Source organism: Triturus cristatus, chromosome 2_2, assembly GCF_964204655.1.
Source record: "Triturus cristatus chromosome 2_2, aTriCri1.1, whole genome shotgun sequence".
Lineage (NCBI taxonomy): Eukaryota > Metazoa > Chordata > Amphibia > Caudata > Salamandridae > Triturus > Triturus cristatus.
In genome coordinates, this window is record NC_140582.1 from 1,197,431,659 (window position 1) to 1,197,451,129 (window position 19,471).

Below are 19,471 nucleotides of genomic sequence, written 5' to 3' on the forward strand. Positions count from 1 at the left end.
CCGGTGGTTGTTCTTCGGATGCGTGGGACGGTGGCGAGTGCGAGGTCAGTGGAGCGGAGCTGGCGGTTGGGGTTGTAGAAGGAAAGTCGTTTGTTGAGGTAGGCTGGGCCGGTCTTGTGGAGTGCCTTGTGTGCGTGGATGAGGAGCTTGAAGGATATCCTCTTGTTGACAGGCAGCCAGTGCAGGTTTCTCAGGTGGGGGGTGATGTGGCTGTGGCATGGTTCTCTGAGGCATTTTGGATGCGTTGCAGTCGTTTGATGAGCTTGGTCGGAGCTCCCGCGTAGAGGGCGTTTCCGTAGTCGAGTCTGCTGCTGACGAGGGCCTGGGTGACTGCTCTTCTTGTATCTGTCGGGATCCACCTGTAGATCTTGCGGAGGGTGTTGAAGCAGGAGGAGGAGATGGCGTTGACTTGCCTGGCCATCAAGAGCATTGAGTCGAGGATGATTCCCAGGTTGCGTGCGTGGCCGGTGGGTGTCGGGGCTGGCCCCAGTGCCGTCGGCCACCAGGAGTCATCCCAGGTTGAAGGGTCGGAGCCAAGGATAAGGACCTCTGTTTTGTCTGTGTTCAGCTTCAGTCAGCTGGTCTTCATCCAGTCGGCGACGGCCTTCATTCCTTCATGGAGGTTGGCTTTGGCAGTGATGGGGTCCTTGGTGAGGGAGAGGATCAGTTGAGTGTCGTCGGCGTAGGAGATTATGTTGAGGTCGTGCTGTCGGGCGACGTGTGTGAGCAGGGCCATGTAAATGTTGAACAGTGTCAGGCTAAGGGAGGAACCCTGAGGTACGCCATAGATGATCTCGGAGGCTTCGGATCGGAATGGGGGAGGCAGACGCTCTGGGTTCTGCCAGAGAGGAAGGAGGTAGTCCATTCCAGGGCTTTGTCTCGGATCCCTACGGCATGGAGGCGTGCGTGTAGTGTGCGATGGAAGACGGTGTCGAAGGCGGTGGAGAGGTCCAGGAGGATGAGGGCTGCGGTCTCACCGTTGTCCAGCAGTGTCCTGATGCCGTTGGTGGCGTTGATGAGGGCGGTCTCGGTGCTGTGGTTGCTGCGGAACCCGGACTGGGAAGGGTCCAGGATTCTGTTTTCTTCGAGGTATCGGGTTAGCTGTCTGTTGACGATCTTCTCGATGACCTTGGCCAGGAACGGGAGCAGCGAGATGGGCCGGAAGTTCTTGAGGTCTCTAGGGTCTGCCTTGGGTTTTTTGAGCAGGGCGCTGATCTCGGCGTGTTTCCAGCTCTCTGGGAAGGTCGCTGTCCCGTGGGAGAGATTGATGATGTTGCGCAGGTGGAGTGCGATGGAGCTGCTGGCTTTGTTGAAGATGTGGTGCGGGAATGGGTCTGACGGGGAGCCGGAGTGGATTGTGCTCATGGTCTTGATGGTGTCATCGATGCTTATTCTGGTCCAGGATAGCAGGGAGTCATGGTCGATGGTGTGCGGAGAGTCTGTTGTGTTGCTGTCTGTTGGGGCTGTCTGGGTGTTGAAGCTGTCGTGGATGTCTGCTATCTTGCGGTGGAAGAAAGTGGCGAGGGAGTCACACAGGGCTTGCTACGGCGGGATGCCGTTGGTGTTGGAGCTGGGGTTGGAGAGTTCCTTTACGATGTTGAAGAGCTCCTTGCTATTGTGTGCGTTGTTGTCGAGGCGGTCTTTGAAGGAGGTCCTCTCGGCAGTCCTGATGAGGTGATGGTGGTTGCGGGTGGCGTCCTTGTGGGCTGCGTGGCTGTCCGGAGTTTGTTCGCTGTGCCATTTCTTCTCTAGTTTTCGGCAGGCTCGCTTGGAGGCTAGGACTTCTGGGGTTAACCATCTAGCAATCTTGGTGGTCTCTCTGTGGGGGGGGTTTCTTCAGTGGGGCGAGGGTGTTGGCGCAGTCGTCGATCCAGCATCTGAGGCTGTGGGCAGCGTCGTCCCTGTTGGAGGGATCGGTGGGTGGGCTGAGAGCGAGGTTTGCATGTAGTTGGTCTTCGGTGATTTTTCTCCAGCAGCGGCGAGGGATCTGTTGGGTGCGGTGGTGTGTGGTAGGTTTCTGGAAGGAGAAGTGGATGTAGCGGTGGTCGGTCCAGAGGAGTTTGGTGGTGTGGCTGAAGGCGACGTGGGGGCTTGTGGAGAAGATGGGATCAAGCGTGTGGCCGGCGGAGTGGGTAGGCGTTGTCCAACCAGGTCTGTGTCAGGAAGGCGACATCCGGAGATGATGTGTCAAGCAGGTCCCAGAGCTCGACGGAGTGTTTGCGTGCGGAGCGGGTGTTCAGTAGGATGCATCGGAGGTGGTTGAGGTCTTTCTTGGTGGGTTGTTCGGCGGCTCTGAGGCTGGTGTAGCTGCAGTTCCAGCAGGTGAAGGGACCGTGTGTGCATTTCGGGGCGGCCTTGAAGCAGGTGTGGGTCCGTCTGTGGTTGAGAGTGTGGAGTGTGCTGGCATCGTAGTGGTGGTGGTCGTCATGGTGGGTGCGTGGACTAGGGTTTCTAGCGCTGGGCACGGTCCAGGCACAGACGGTCTTGCCATAGGCGCGCCTTCGGCTCGCCAGCGGGGCGGCCGTTTTTGCGAGGCTGCCATATATGGGGATGTGGGAGGGAGGAGCAGCTGGGAGGCGGGAGGCGGGAGGCAGGGGCAGCAAATGGATATTGAGGGGGCGGGGACGCAGGGGACGCAGCAGCGGGAACGGGAGTGGCGAGGGCACCTGAAGCCAACCGGGCACAATCAGGGGGAGCGAGGGGGAAAAGAAGGTAAGAGGGCACAGAATGAAGGGGCAACGAGGGGAAAAGAAGGCAAGCAAAAATGGGCACAATTAGGGGCAGCGAGGGAGAAACAGAAGGCAAAAACAGGCACAATCAGGGGCAGCGAGGGGGAAACAGAAGGCAAAACGGCACAATCAGGGGCAGTGAGGGGGAAACAGAAGGCAAAACGGCACAATCAGGGGCAGCAAGGGGGAAACAGAAGGCAAAACGGCACAAATCAGGGCACAAATCAGGGGCAGCGAGGGGGAAACAGAAGGCAAAATGGCACAAATCAGGGGCAGCGAGGGGGAAACAGAAGGCAAGCAAAACAGGCACAGAAAGAATGCAGGCAGTACAGGGAAGATCGACAAAGACAGAGATACAAACCAAAGGCCTACCACTGGCCACCAGGGATGAGCGCAGGTGGTAGCCTGAAGGTGGAGGAGGGCCTCAACTTCTATAGCAGCGGAAGCGTCGGGACACACAGGCGGAGCTGTGTGGTGGGGGTGCGACCTACCAGCAAGGTCAAGGGTCGCTCTCCTCACCGTGCAGAGGCTGCCATACATGGGGATGTGGGAGGTAGGAGCAGCTGGGAGGGTGGATGCAGGGGCAGCGAATGGGTATTGAGGGGGCGGGGACGCAGCGGCGGGAACGGGAGCGGCAAGGGCACCTGAAGGCAACCGGGCACAATTAGGGGCAGCGAGGGGGAACAGAAGGTAAGAGGGAACAGAATGAAGGGGCAACGAGGCAAGCAAAAACGAGCACAATCAGGGGCAGCGAGGGGGAAACAGAAGGCAAAAACGGGCACAATCCGGGGCAGCGAGGGGGAAACAGAATGCAAAACGGCACAATCAGGGGCAGTGAGGGGGAAACAGAAGGCAAAACGGCACAAATCAGGACACAAATCAGGGGCAGCGAGGGGGAAACAGAAGGCAAAACGGCACAATCAGGGGCAGCGAGGGGGAACAGATGGCAACCAGGCACAATCAGGGACAGCGAGGGGGAACAGAAGGCAAAAACGGGCACAATCAGGGGCAGCGAGGGGGAAACAGAAGGCAAAACGGCACAATCAGGGCCAGCGAGGGGGAAACAGAAGGCAAAACGGCACAAATCAGGGCACAAATCAGGGGCAGCAAGGTGGAAACAGAAGGCAAAATGGCACAATCAGGGGCAGCGAGGGGGAAACAGAAGGCAAAACAGCACAATCAGGGTCAGCGAGGGGGAAACAGAAGGCAAAACGGCACAAATGAGGGCACAAATCAGGGGCAGCGAGGGGGAAACAGAAGGCAAAATGGCACAAATCAGGGTACAAATCAGGGGCACAAATCAGGGGCAGCGAGGGGGAAACAGATGGCAAAACGGCACAAATCAGGGCACAAATCAGGGGCAGCGAGGGGGAAACAGAAGGCAAGCAAAATGGCACAGAAAGAATGCAGGCAGTACAGGGAAGACGGAGAGCGACAGAGATCAGGAGCTAGCCCACAATATCTTCACAGTACGATGAGACTCCATCAACCGGCTCAATCCCTATGATCAAGTGATCTCGCATGTTCGGTTCCGAGAGTGAAACGGACCCGTATGGGAGGGGTGTTCTTTTGCCTAAATGCTGGTCTCGTATGGGTGAGTGATTCTGTTTAAGATTAAAGAGGCTGGGATCCAGGACAATTTATAACAAAGAAAATACCTCTCAGACCACACCGGAGATCCCCTAACATCATCTCCGTGGGTGTTCAGTTAATGAACCTTACTTATTTTTATGATTCTCATATCATATACTTTACTCCAATGTTAGTGGGCTTCCCCCACTCCTCCCTTCCCTACCTCCACACCGATCTAGAAATTCACGGAGATCTCACCTTCCCTTTTCCTTCTTACTTTTGGAGCTCTTTCCTCCCTATTTCTCCTTATTTGGCGTCGTCTATCTCAATATCGTATTATCGCCTTGTTAACTTCTTTCTTTTGTGCAATGTGATTTCTGCTTAAATCCTTTGTTTCAGGTGCCCCATTCTATTTTATTCTCCCTAACGCGCGAATCATTGCGAGCGCTCGGGACTCCTTACCTGATCCTCGCTGCTCTCCTCTCCGCTTCAGCTGCAGTGGCCCTTTCTTTGAAAAACAGACGCAAACCGCGTTTGAGCTGCAGTTCTGTCATGAAGAGTAGAGAACCGCCTTAGAGGAAGGCTCCTCGTCAGCACGTTGCCAAGGACCTTTCCTCCTCACATTCCTCCCGATTGAGCTACACATTGAAGCTCGAGCAAGCTGATCTCCATGGAGATCGGCAGCAGCTGTTAGCCCGAGCACGCAAACGTCAGTTGCTCGTTTTACCATTGTGATCAGCCTCAGCCGTTCTCCAGAGAAGCACAAGTTTAGTACTTCTCTTTCATTTAAAAAGATCCAATACTCTAAATACTTCCTTTTATCCATGTGCGTTATTATTTCCTTATCCATTTTTCCATAAAAATAAAAAAGGGGGTTTAACCCAAAACATTTTCTTCTCCGTGTGCCTAAATGTTTTTTTTTTTAAAAGGGTTTTTTAATCCATTAATTCTTTTTAACATCTTTTAAACCCTCACTATTTACATGATGTCTGATATTGATTCAGACAATGCTATTACCCCTATCCCTAGCATGGATAATGAAGCCTTTAAAAAAATCATCCATAATGAAATGAGGTCCTGTATTCTTGGGACCTTGAGCCAAGTTATGACTTCTAAGAGGTCTCTCCCTACCGAGGAGTACAACATTGTAGGAAACCAAGACTCCCACTCCTCTGACGACCTCACTGAAATAAGGGGGAAAAGACAAAAGAAAAGGAAGAATATTGATCATCCAACCCCCAAAAGCACATTGGGAATTTAACTCAGGAGATCTTAGCACCTCAACAACTAAAGGAGGTCTTCGTGCCTCAAACTCCCTGGGTGTCATTAGCGACACAAACTATCATGTTGTCTTTAGCGGCACAAAAAATCTGGGTGTCCTTAGCGGGCACAAAACATCTTGCTGCTCAAAATGAAATGGGAGATAATATTTTTCTAGATGATGAGGCTTCATGTCTTGATGAATACGTCCTTGACTTGGACGAGGATGACGACCAAGAATTTTACACCCAAGCAAACGAGACGGATTTCCAATCCACCTCTAAAGACAGCATTCTCAACCCTTTGGGAGAGGAAATGTTCTCCCCTCTGAACCTTAAACATCCGAGTACCTCGGAGTGGTGGCCACAGGAACATGTGGCCAAATTTATGAAGAAATGGATAAGGAATCTTTTGGAAAGCAACAAACGTAGTATCCTCAAAGCTGAATGCTGTAGACCCTCAATAGGGGAAAAACATGTCAAACCCCTAACTTAGACCCGGAGTTAATCAAATTCCTCTTTAAGGATGCCAAGACCGCCTCCTTAATGTCTTGGGTCCCCTTGCCAGGATCATTGACTCTGCTGAAGAAAGCCACATTAGTGGCACACTCCTAGACACGGATTTAGTCATGGGTTGGAGCCAGAAAGCGTTGATACTCCCGGGCAACACCAATGCCTGCCTCAATGTGGAAAGAAGGAGGGTCGTACTAACTAAAATCAACCCAAAGCTGAGTGATATGGCCGACAGGAAACCCTCTAAGAACCCCAAAGGGTTACTCTTCAGCGAAGATCTTATTAAGTCATTGGGGAAGTATGTGTCCACGTGTACATCCCTGGATAAGGCACAACAGAACATGAAGAGAGTCTTCAACCCTAACCTTTTTGGACGGGCCGGAAGAAGGGGTCTTTCTTCCGGCCGCTTCAACCAAAGGCCCTTCTTAAGATTTTGTGGTTGCGGAAGAGGCTACCAGTACTCCAAAACTCATTTCTACCTCCAGAGTGGGAGAGGCCCCCCGTAACAGGTTTCAGATCTTGTGGATCAACTGACAGCATCATCAGTACTTTACCTCTTCTTTCTGCTCCTTCTTTCCCCCAAAAGGTGGGAGGCAGGCTCATATTCTTCTATCAGAATTGGAAGTTAATCACTCAAGACCCGCGGGTTCTGAACACTGTCAAGGGCTTCATGATAGACTTTGTAGAGACACCTACTCAATCTTTTTTCCCCAAAGACATACCACTCCCTCTAGACCAACCAAAAATAGTAGAGGAAACTGGGACCTATCTACTACATCTCCTCAATATTGGTTTAGTGTACGGTCCTACAGAGGTCAGAGTGAGGGTGTATTTGTTGTAGCCAAGACCGTCTTAATTGCACTAAGACTATTCGTCTTTTAACACAGTTTTTTCAGGTGTTCACTCTTGGCCTCTGGAAAGTATGTGCCAATGCGTTTCGACCTTTGTGGTGGGACCAGGAGCTATGCGGTGGAAGGTCTTACTCAGGGCTGGGGAAACTTTGGTAGGACACTGAAATTATATAATGCAAAGCGAAAGGATACTATGTAGTGTAAGTTAATAGCTCTGTACTGTATTAATTCTTGTTGTGTTCCTAAACAAATATATATACATACCGAAACTATACCTCAATCTTTCTTGGGCATATGGAGGAGGAAGAGATCTGTCCTTAAAGAGGTTGCGGTGTCATTGTTTGTATTGAAATGTGGGGTCTTTTCACTTGAGTATTTGCTCGGAACAACTTGTGTTTGATGTTGTTATTCCTTTGGAGGGCAAATACTGATATTTGTTTAAATTCTTTGAGGCCTTTCACAGTATGCCAGCTTTTTTTGATGATTTTTTTATCTTCCTTGGTAATCCCCGAGTAGGTGGTAACACAAACCAGAGGCTTTTCTTTGTCCTTTTCTTTAGATGTCATGAGTGTTTCTCTCAGGGTATACCACGCTTGTTGTAAATTAAGGCAGAATGTGATTAAGCATTTACTGAAAACATTGGTGTTTCCCTTTTATCGTGTTTTCCCCATTATGTTGGCCGAAGTCCGGACTCCATTTTGTATTGACATGCTGCCACGTGCTCACCACGAGGAGAGTCCGACCTCTGTGTTAGTTGCTCTTGTAATCTGCCTAGCAACAGTTATAAATAGCTCTCTCTCGTCCATCTGGCGCATGCCCAGACTTGACCACATCTGTTATAATTAGCTTTGCTTGACCATGTGTTTTCGCGGGCCCAAGGAGTGTGTTAGCTCCGCCCATGTATTGATTTGGTATCGAGAATGACCCTAAATGGTAATGTTCTTCAACTTAGTGGTATCCACCCACTCATGAGCCCCTTCGCTGTGTATAAAAGGGGACTGTGTATGCAAGTTCTTTGTGCTACTCCTTGCAATACTGAAGAGTGTTGTGTGGACTGTAGGACCACCCTTAAGGGTTAATAAACGTTGTTTTTGTACTTTGCAGTTTCCGTGCCAACTTCCTTATAGATTTCGTTACAGAAGAGCGAACCCTTGTCTCTTGCGGGCCTAGCTGGGGCTTGTATTCATCAATTGGCGCCCGTCACGTGGGGCTCATCGGCGACTCGGATGCTCGAAGGACTGGTCGCGACGAAGGTGAGGAGTTTGGCCGGGGACGTGATCACTGCCAGCGGCGTCTTAGCCCTGGCATCCCGAGGTTTTTCTTCCTTCCCTTCCGAGCTGACCATCTGGGTAGCGCCGGTCATCGACTGAGATCTCTTCTGTCGGTCCTGCCGTGAGAGCCGTTTGGGCGATTGTGGAGCTTGGCAGTTGGAACCTGGACTCTTGATTGGTAAGAACCGTTGTACGGTACTTGCTCCGAGTTTTGAAGCCTGGTCTGGCTATTTTGAGTTTGATTGATGGTGACTAGTCATATTTTGAATTTGTCTTTGTGAAAATATATGCGTTGCAACACATATAGGCAGGTAATGCGGAGAAATTTCTCCGGAGCTGTGTAAACTTGGAACGGCGCAACGATTAAGTGCCATTTTTCTTGATAATACTGCATATTTTGCATTATTCCTAGCATGCCTGCTTTTAGCGCACTCCGTAAGTGGTGCTGCTGTTTGGATAACCGGTTGAACCTCGAGGAATCTGCTCCAGCTCCCCCAGAGGGGACTCCTAATAGGGATATGTACGTGAAGCATGGTCTTTCTTCCATAATGTACAGCACGTTATGGAGGAAATATACTAGGAAGGATCCTGAGTTGCGATGGCCTTTGTATGGATCGTTTGATATACGTAAGATTGAGTATGTGGAACAGTGTATGTGTAAGCGACGTGCTCGTCAGGATATGTTTGAGTGTGTGCGATTATGGGTGAAGGAAGTGCGTGAGCGAGAGAAACGTGAGAAAGCACTGGCTGATAAGGAGCAACGCAAGAATGATCATATGCGAGCGCAGGAAGCGAAGCGTCGGGAGGACACAGAGCAAACGGACAGACAAGAGAAAGAGCGTAGGCTACAAGTTTCGGGTCAATATGTTGTTCGTCAGCCGCTTTATCCTGTCCTTAATAATCCTGATGACGATTTTTATTTACTAGATCGCTCTCCGCCCCCTTATGTTGGCGCATCTGCTCCACGGCCGCAAGATTCTGGCCCGGCTCCGGGTAAGGTCGACACACGGTCCATGTTATCGGCCGAGTATATGGCTGAGCTTCGGAAACTTTCCTTTCGTGCATTTAAGGGCAAGATGTCTATGGATGAGTTGTTCCATGCTTGGGGGTCGTGGCAAGATAGAGAGAGGGTGTATTTTCTGTCTCATTTTTCAGAAGAAGTAATTGCTGCTTTCCAAAAATATTCTGGTGTCCTTGAGCCTGCCGACGTGTCTTCGGATGCCGGAGCATTACGTAATGGTGTTTTTTCTCCCCCTAAGGCTTCTGAAGCGGCTCGGCGGCTGTTCGCTTTGCGGGACGAAGTGCTGGCCCTTAGAGAGAAAGCACGTCAACAAACGGAGGAGGAGAAGCAGTCGGATTCGTCTGCAGCAGGGGGCCACCCATCCGCCTCCCAGTCAGATAAGGATGACATAGTGCATGCTAAACCAATGCGAGAGGCGGCGCCTTTGTATGTTCCTCCTAAGGGAGCAGGGACTAGCTCGGATGTTAACTCCGCCGATGCAAGGGGATATTTTGTATATAATTGGGTTTATACTCCATGGCATAGGGCCGATGTTATGGCATTAAAAAATGCGTTGCCTGACCCCCGCAAGAATCCAGCGGCCTTCTATGAAGAAGTCGAGGGGGCCTTGAATTCTTGCATTATGACCTTGGCGGATATAGACCTGTTCTTTGGCCTTATCCTACCGCCGGATACGTGGCGCTCTGTCCGGAAGGTAGATGATGCGGTTGCCTTCAAGGCCCGGCGGTCCGACCTTGAGGATGAGGATAGGGAACGGAAGCCCGCACAGAAACCACCCCAGAATATTTTAGATCTCCCTGCGGCTATTGTGGCTAAGTTGAAGACGATTATCCCCCCTAAAAAGATTGACTGGAATATGTTAGCTGCATGTAAACAGAAAGTTGACGAGTCAGTTGCGGACTTTTTTACGCGCTTTGAGGAGACGTTTCATGATTTTAGTGGCCAGTCGCTTACTGACGACACGGGCCGCCACCTTTTCGCGGACAAATATGTGGCCAATCTGCTGCCGGCAGTTGCGGCCCGGTTAAAAGCGAGTGAGAGTTCTTGGTCCTCCGCGACACCGACGGCCCTTCTGACCATTGCTCAGTATTATGAGCGTCAGGAGCACGAGGCGAAGGGCCAGGAGGAGAAGAAATCGAAAGATCTTAAAACCAAAGTGATGTTAGCACAAGTATATGGCCTGCCCCGCCGGGGTAATAATAATAGAGGAAGGGGCGGATCTTATGGTCCCCCTTCGGGCCGATCTGATTTGAATAGGAACCAGTGTGCGTATTGTAAGCAGTTGGGCCATTGGGCCAGGGAGTGCCCAGCGTTGCGTGCTTCGCGTCAGGGGCACACTCCGGGTGGGCCGAGAGGTAGAGGGGGCTTCTCGAACTTTAGAGGGAATTCCAACGATAATGCCCGTTTCGATACCGCTGGACAGCACCGAGATAGCTCAAATGTTTTTGACCGCCAGCATCAGTATCATGTATCGGACATCGATCACTCGGGATATCATGATTCCCAGCATGCATAGGAATGCGTAGGATGGGGGTCCGAATCAGTTGAGGTGCCGGTCGATCAGACGGGTCCTTATGTATCGGCTGAGGTTTTAGGTTCTACTGATCAGTTCCTAGTGGATACAGGAGCGACACGTAGTGCATTGTCTAGGTACTTGGTTCCGGGGGCTCCCCCATCCGGCTCAATAGTTACATCGGTAGGGTTTGACGGTACACTCTCCCGAAGCCCTCTTTCACAGCCCCTTGCGTTTAAAGTGGATTGTTTTTCTGCGCCTTGTCCGTTTTTGCTTGCTCCGTACACACCGGATAACATTATGGGCCTTGATATGTTAAAGTACTTTAGGGCTACAATTCGTTGTTCCCCTGAGGGTGTGAGGGTGATTCTAAATGACAACTACCCCCGATCTGGGCGGATGTGTACGATCTCAGAGGATGCGTTGTTGGCTACCCTCCCCCAAGCTTTATGGGCGACTTCGGACACAGATGTCGGACAAATGGTGATTCCTCCGGTCCACATTAGTGTCCAGGAGGGGGCGGTGCTACCACGCCTCCCACAGTATCGTATTTCTCAGGAGGGCGAGGAGGCTCTCATACAGATTGTGCAAGACCTGATCGCAGTGGGGGTAGTGGGGTAGTGGAAGGAGTTCCCTATAATATCTGTAACAGTCCGATTCTCCCTATTCTGAAAAAGGACACGGATGCAAAGGTTTATCGGTTTATAATTGATTTGAGGGAGGTAAACAAGATCGTGATACCTCAGTACCCGGTGGTTTCCGATATCACGACGTTGCTTACCTTGGTCCCGCCTACGGCGACCGTGTTCTCGGTGATTGATTTGAAAAATGCCTTCTTCTCTATTCCCATTCACCCTGATAGCCGATTTCTTTTTGGGTTCACATTAAACAATAGATCTTATTGTTTTTGTAGAATTCCCCAAGGCTATACAGAAAGCCCTAGTATTTATAGTCAGGCTTTGAAGCGACAGTTGGATTCCTTTGTTTTACTCGAGGGGGTCGCCCTCATTCAATATGTCGATGACATCCTGTTGGCGGCTGACACCCTGGAGTTGTGCGAGAAAAGTACGATAGCCTTACTTTCCTTTTTAGCATCCCACAATCACAAGGTCTCTAGGAAGAAATTGCAATTCTGTAGACCAAAGGTGACTTATTTAGGTCACCTTTTGTCTAAGGAGGGGCGTGCACTCACACCAGATCGTATACAAGTAATTTTGGACACACCGAGACCATCCACGCAGAAGGATGTGCGTGCATTTTTGGGTCTTGTTTCTTTTTGTAGACAGTGGATATTGGGGTTTTCACACATAGCTAAGCCATTACTAGCGCTCTTGACAAAAGACACGCCCATCCCGATCCCCTGGTCAGATGAATGTGACGCTGCTTTTCAGCAATTGCGACAGGCCCTTTGTTCAGCACCAGTGTTAGGGACCCCTGATTATGCAAAACCCTTTTCGTTGTATGTGCATGAGAAAGATGGATGTGCATTATCAGTCTTAGTGCAGATGCACGGCGATAAGCAGCGCCCTTGTGCATACTTTTCGGCTGTGCTTGATCCTGTCGCCCGAGCATTACCAGGGTGTTTTCGCTCGGTTGCGGCGACAGCTGTGTCAATACGGCAGAGTGAAGGAATTGTATTGTCCCATAAACTGTTGGTGTTAGTTCCCCACGCTGTTGATGCCCTGCTTAATCAAACAAAGACGCAGCATTTGACCAGTGCCCGTTTAACGGGATATGAGTTGACGCTTTTAGCTCCTCACATTACGTTAAAAAGGTGCGTGACATTAAACCCGGCCACATTGTTGCCATACCCCGAGACCCAGCCTGAGGCACAGAAAGCGCATGATTGTATTCTCGTGACTGAGGAACAAACAAAGGGTCATATTGATCTCCAGGATACGCCCTTTTCAGATGTAGATGGAGAGTTGTGGGTAGATGGATCATGCCTGAAGCTACCAGATGGTACGACTTCAGCAGCATATGCAATTACCACACTACAAACAATAGTGGAGACAGCACGCATACCACAGAAATCAGCTCAAGCAGCGGAACTGATAGCCTTAACACGAGCGTGTGAGCTTAGTACAGGATTGTGTGTGAATGTTTACACAGACAGCCGCTATGCCTTCGGAGTAGCGCACGATTTCGACCTACTCTGGAAGGAGAGAGGGTTTCTAACGTCACATGGGGTACAGATAATGCATGGGGAGTTAGTCCACAATCTTTTAACTGCATTGACATACCCAAAGAAAATTGCCATTGTTAAGTGTAGCGCCCATAGGAAAGTGGTTGATAAGGTTGGAGAAGGGAATGCGTTAGCGGATCGAGTAGCACGGGAGACCGCGATGCAGCCCGGCACTACTGCCATGTATGTAGTGAAGTCACAGGTGGAGAGATGGCATGATGCAAAGGAGCAAGTGCGAGAAATACAAAAGACCGCTTCTGACAAAGAGCGGGAACAATGGGTTAGCGAAGGAGAACTGGATGACGAGGGTTGCTGGAGAAATAAGCAGATGGATAGATGGAAGTTACCCACGGCTTTTGTACAACCTATGGTCCAGATGGCACATGGGCTAGCACATGTTGGAGCTTCCGCAATTGTGAAATTGCTTACCCAAGTCTGGGAGCATCCAGAGATTGCTAGCACAGCAAAGAGGGTGGTGCAGACCTGTATGATCTGTCTGAAGTATAACCCAGGGAAAGGTACGCGAACTCCAGCAGGAGGATTTGCGACACCCACTGCACCCTTTGAGGTTCTGCAGATGGATTACATCCAGCTTGAGCGCTGTAACAATTTGAAGTATGTTCTAGTAGTGGTTTGCGCCTTCAGTAAGTGGGTTGAGGCGTACCCTGCGAAAGACAATACTGCAATGACTACAGCGAAGCTATTGCTGAAAGAGTTTTTCCCCCGATACGGCGTCTGTAGACTTCTGTGGAGTGATAATGGCCCCCACTTTGTAGCAGATGTTATAAAGTATGTTTTGAAGGGCCTAGGCATCACCCAGAAGTTCCACGCCGTGTTCCACCCTCAGTCTGCAGGACTAGTCGAGAAATATAATGGTACACTGAAGCTTAAGATCGCCAAAATTCAAGCTTCAACATCTTTGACTTGGCCAGACGCCTTGCCACTGGCGTTATTGTCAATTAGGTCGGTGCCACACTCTCGAACCGGCCTTACACCTTATGAGATTGTATTTGGACGCCCAATGAATGTTTGGGGTCCACCAAGGCCTAAGGCTGTGTATGATGTACCTTGTGTGATGATGAGTGATTATCTGGCACAGTTAACGGATAACTTGGTTTCCATTCATCAACAGGTCCGAGAGGCGCTCCCTGATCGGTCTACTGGCGAAGGACATGGTCTCCGGCCCGGAGATCATGTGATGATAAAGGTCTTCGACAGATCGAACAGTTTGGAGCCGAGATGGGTCGGACCTGAGCAAGTCCTTCTTGCAACGAGGACGGCAGTGCGAGTCTCGAACAGGAAGAATTGGATCCATTCCTTGCACTGTCGAAAGGTACCGCCCGGATTGGTGGAGTCTGCCGTGCTGACCGATCAACGAGACATCCTAGCAGCAGAGACAGGCCGTGCTGCACAGCCAAACGACACTGAGGAGCTCTTTCCGGACCATACGACTTCTGGAGGAAGGCGATATCATCTGCGACCAAGGAAGTGAGGTTTCCAGTACCGGGACATACTGTCAGAACGGCCCTTGGGTTAGTGAAACGGAGAGCCGATGAGGCAAGGGGGGGGGATCAGCCCTGCATTAGTGTAGCGACACCCGTCTTGGCCCGCTGGTGAAGAAATCAACCGCTGCCCAAGGGGAAGAGTTCTGACAGACTTTTAGTTTCAGGAAGGTATTAGGGTATTGTTTCCTTTGACATGGAGAAGAAGAAAATTCTTTGTGCGTTGGGGTTCATGCTAACAGTAGCTATCGTTGGTATAACCACATGGTTTGTGGAGGAGGCAACTCCTGCCCGAGAGACACTTGTGTTGACGACTCCAGTGCCTGCGGAGCACTACTTTTATACATTGCCATACCAAGAGTTGAAGCATCGACAATCCTATTTGAATAACACTTTCATTCAGATGCTGCATCACACCCACGTTGCTACAAATGCTACGAACTGTTGGATATGTGGGATGATGCCAGCCCATCAGAAGAAAGGAGGTACGCCATTCATACCCCTTCCTTTCTCTCACAATGGCTCTTGTAGAGCATGGTACACTCTGTTGTTTGCTACTCGAAAACCGACAGTGGGACGATTGCTTTTCAGACTTAATAAAGAATGCCATCAGGACAAGAATGGATATCCACAAGCGAATGGGACAATTTGGGAATGGGAAGAATACCGACCGGACAATGAATCCATTCCCTATATCTTCACGAATACCAGAGACACTGTGGGGAAGGAAAAATTTGTGATCCAAGTGGCTCAAGCCCAAGCGGACCTGTGTGTCCAGAGTGTGGGTTTTATCCCTGTCGGTGTCAGCGATTGTATAACCGTATTAAACATCGATGGGCTGAACAACAGCACCTTCCTAGCATCCCATAATACCTATTTCGTATGTGGAAATAAAGGTTATTACCGTTTGCCGGCTGGGTGGTCTGGGGTATGCTATGTATCATTCCTATTACCTCCTGTATTTCTAGCACCCGCGTCCTATCATAAGGATTTGAAGTTGTTGAATAATGTGACTGTAAATAGATATAAACGTACTTTATCGACTGATGATGTGGATCAGACTGATACTAGCTTGCAACAGTATATTGATTTCAACTTAGGACTGTTTTTCTTTGTCGGAGCTGCTTTGAATAGTAGGAAGATCCGAAGATTAACAAGAGTGGTAGAAGCTGTGACTAATCAGACTGCTGCTGCTCTTGGGAATCTTACGGAAGAATTACAGATTACCAGGATTGTTGCATTGCAGAATCGTATGGTGTTAGATGTAATGCTAGCTGATCGAGGAGGAGCCTGTAAAATTATTGGAAGTAGCTGCTGTGTGTTCATTCCTGATCATACGCCATCCGTTTATAACGCCATTAATAAGCTGCATAAAATAGCAGCTGAAATCCACACGGAAAACGGCACTTGGTCCTTTTCTGGATGGTTTTGGGCGTTGGTTACTGCCTGGGGTTGGAAGGTTCTAACTGGTCTCTGCATTATTATAGCAATTCTGTTCTTTCTTTGTATGTGTATTCAATGTGGACCATTGTGCTGTTCTGTATGCCTTTCATTCTGCATTCCAGACAAGAAAGCTATTGCCGAAGTTGCCCGCCAGAAGGGTCTAGCTAAAGAGGTTAAAGGAATGATGATAATTGATATATACGATGATTATTCTTGGAAGCCAGATGTCTTCAGTAAATGCTGAAAGGGTCGTCTGTTGTAAATTAAGGCAGAATGTGATTAAGCATTTACTGAAAACATTGGTGTTTCCCTTTTATCGTGTTTTCCCCATTATGTTGGCCGAAGTCCGGACTCCATTTTGTATTGACATGCTGCCACGTGCTCACCACGAGGAGAGTCCGACCTCTGTGTTAGTTGCTCTTGTAATCTGCCTAGCAACAGTTATAAATAGCTCTCTCTCGTCCATCTGGCGCATGCCCAGACTTGACCACATCTGTTATAATTAGCTTTGCTTGACCATGTGTTTTCGCGGGCCCAAGGAGTGTGTTAGCTCCGCCCATGTATTGATTTGGTATCGAGAATGACCCTAAATGGTAATGTTCTTCAACTTAGTGGTATCCACCCACTCATGAGCCCCTTCGCTGTGTATAAAAGGGGACTGTGTATGCAAGTTCTTTGTGCTACTCCTTGCAATACTGAAGAGTGTTGTGTGGACTGTAGGACCACCCTTAAGGGTTAATAAACGTTGTTTTTGTACTTTGCAGTTTCCGTGCCAACTTCCTTATAGATTTCGTTACAGAAGAGCGAACCCTTGTCTCTTGCGGGCCTAGCTGGGGCTTGTATTCATCACGCTCACTTCTTTGCTCTCTTCACAAGTTTTCTTGGATTATTCCTTTCAACCAGTTTCTCTAAAAAGATGTTAGCATGGTTGAAGTAGTCTTCCTTTTTTGTACAATTGCACCTGATCCTTAAAAATTGGCTGTACGGCAAATGTTCTCGTAGATGTCGTTGGTGAAAGGTATATTGAGCAATAACAATGCACAAGAGGACCAATAATGCATGAAATATAACGCGAAGTTCTATCCAGTGCCCTGTGTTAAGTAGGTTCTAATACTTACTCCACCCATGTAATCCCTAAAACAGCTGAAAAAAAGGAGCCAAGTATAAAGAAGCGCGAAGACACCGCAACCCCTTTAAGGGCAGATCTCCTTCTCCACCATATGCCCAAGAAAGATTGAGGTATAGTGATGCAGCGGAGTTTACCACATTCATACACACAACATTCATTTGGACCCATATACATTCATACACTCAATAAGCTAGTAAATATCCACTGGTCATCAATTTTGATAACCCAAGGAAACCTTTACACCAGTATTCTTACCATTCCTGTCTCCTGAGTAAATGCACATTCAAAAGATCTAGTAGTAGATTAGAATAGGGAGGAAATACAATAATACATTTAACTTTTATTCAAAGAACCACAGACTCAGAAGGAGTTTTAAAAGTTTATCTGAATTAATAATTTTGTGAGTCAAATCAGAATACACATAGATATACCAGAATTCTCCATCAGGAAAAATAGCACAGTTAGTTTATAATCAATTTACATTAATTAAATTCTTGCAATGACAGTACCTGAGGAGAGAAGGAATAGTGAGAAAATACGGAGCATTAACCCCACAATTATATTTACCTAGAATGGTGTGAGGACCCCGACATCAGAGTGTCAAGGATTCAGGACTGACTCAGGACCGGGAAGGTGACCTCTACCAGTGTAACGCCAGCGTTACACCCCTCTCTGGTGCTACTCTCTCTGACTCAGGCTCGTCCGGACCCCTTCCTAGATGTGTCTCCTCGTTTGTTTCACGAATTTTAGTAGTGTTGGATTCTTCAGTCAGATTGCAGCAAAATCGGGCAGCATCTCAGCATAGCATCAGCATCTTGTGGGTCAAGTGTGTCTAACAATTCAAATGTATAATCCACCCCCAAATGTTTCAATTCCATATTCACCCACAATTTGATTGGGCCAAGCAGTGGGGTGAGGACATCACACCATACTAAGTGCAATAATTTTCTTTAGTTCTATTGTCTAGCTCCCCGCCCCTTAATTTTAATACCCACAAGCTTTATTCCCACAAGCATTTCATATGTAGATCGATAAATCTGTAATACAATGTTTCATCTTCTTCCTCTTGTAGGGTCAGAAGTTGTTCTTCCCATGTCCTTGCTGGGCTTAGGGTTTGGCAGTCACCCAATGACTTCATTGGTCTCAGGACAAGCAGATGGGGCGCATGCGTAGTTGCCACAGGGAAACAAAGACATGGTCACCCTCTGAGGTCCAAATACGAGCTATTAATAAAGTCAGAGAAGAACACGTTAGAATCCAAAATTAACTGAATTCACTGTATACTACCTACTTCTACTCTAACCCCATTTACTTAATACATCTTTTGCATTAATAGCTTAGTAAAACTTGCAAAAGTTAGTTTCAGCGCAGCATTGTGCTTTAGTGCAAAGGTTTGGAGCAGCCACATTAAAAGCTATTGCGCAGCTGCAAAGTTTTCCCCCCAAGCGACAGAAGACGTCATACTACGTAGATGTAGTAGACGCATGTGCAGAAGAATTCCCGCCATTTTAGGACACTCAGGTTACTTATTAGTAAAGCACATAGAAAAGCTTCCCCTAGATACGTTATGTAAAATTAGTATTCACAGACAGGTTGGTTACAATGTTACAGGTTATTCGAGAGGATTGCATACGAGCAAGTTTCTTTTTATAGGAAACCTTGCTCCATCAATCCCCTCTCTGATGGCATTTTATGCTATCATTACCTTCTATTAAATCAGATGCCAACTTTAGCATTCTGCCATTTCAATGTCTCCAAATCTTTTATTCTTTTCTGTATCCTTCTTAAATTGTGATCCTTTCATTCTTTTGTAGATATTTCCCTTCAATTCTTCTAGTCATATTTCTTCTAATTTTCTTTTCCTACCCTTCTCATTCACTTCGTACCTCTTTCTTTTCCCACTGCATTTGCAGCAACACACTATCATCAAAACTAATAAAGTTATGCCCATGATTGGCAATAATATTTGACCTAAGATACTCTTTCCTATGTTAGAAAACCAACTACTGATAGTGGAAAAACTATCGGTTATTTTCTTCCATACACTGTCAACCTCCAGTGGTTTCAGATCCTTTTCCAAATGTGTAATATTTTTAATATACCTTCCAATCTCTACACTTTTATCAGGTATATACGTGCAACAATGTTGCGCTTTCAACATTTTACAGACTCTGCCCTCTTTTGCTAATAAGATATCAAGGGCAAGTCGATTTTGCAAAACCATGGGGCTCATTTATGAGCCCCTGCGTCACTTTTGCGCCGCCGGTGCGTCACTTTTTGTGACGCACCAGTGGCAGAAAACATGCGCCATGTTGCGCCATATTTACAAAGTGACGCATCTAGGTAGATGCGTCACTTTGTAAACCCCTGCGCCACATTATACCTGCGCCAGGTATAATGTATGCAAGGGGGGCGTTTTGACGCAACAAAGGGTCGTAGAAGTGACGCAGTGAAATCTACGAGATTTCACTGCGCCACTTCTA

General features: G+C 48.4%; 2 protein-coding genes across 3 annotated transcripts in view; one reads left to right on the top strand and one right to left on the bottom strand.

Moving 5' to 3' along the window:
- Positions 1–4,902, bottom strand: part of LOC146863381 (uncharacterized) — a 59,729-nt gene extending 54,827 nt beyond the window's left edge. Inside the window, exon 1 of the mRNA XM_085642804.1 lies at positions 4,764–4,902. The gene's annotated coding sequence lies outside the window, so the exon portion shown is untranslated. The remainder of the gene's footprint in view (positions 1–4,763) is intronic.
- LOC146863380 (epidermal differentiation-specific protein-like) overlaps positions 1–19,471 on the top strand; it is a 151,088-nt gene that overhangs the window by 71,784 nt on the left and 59,833 nt on the right. The gene's annotated exons all lie outside the window — the stretch shown is intronic.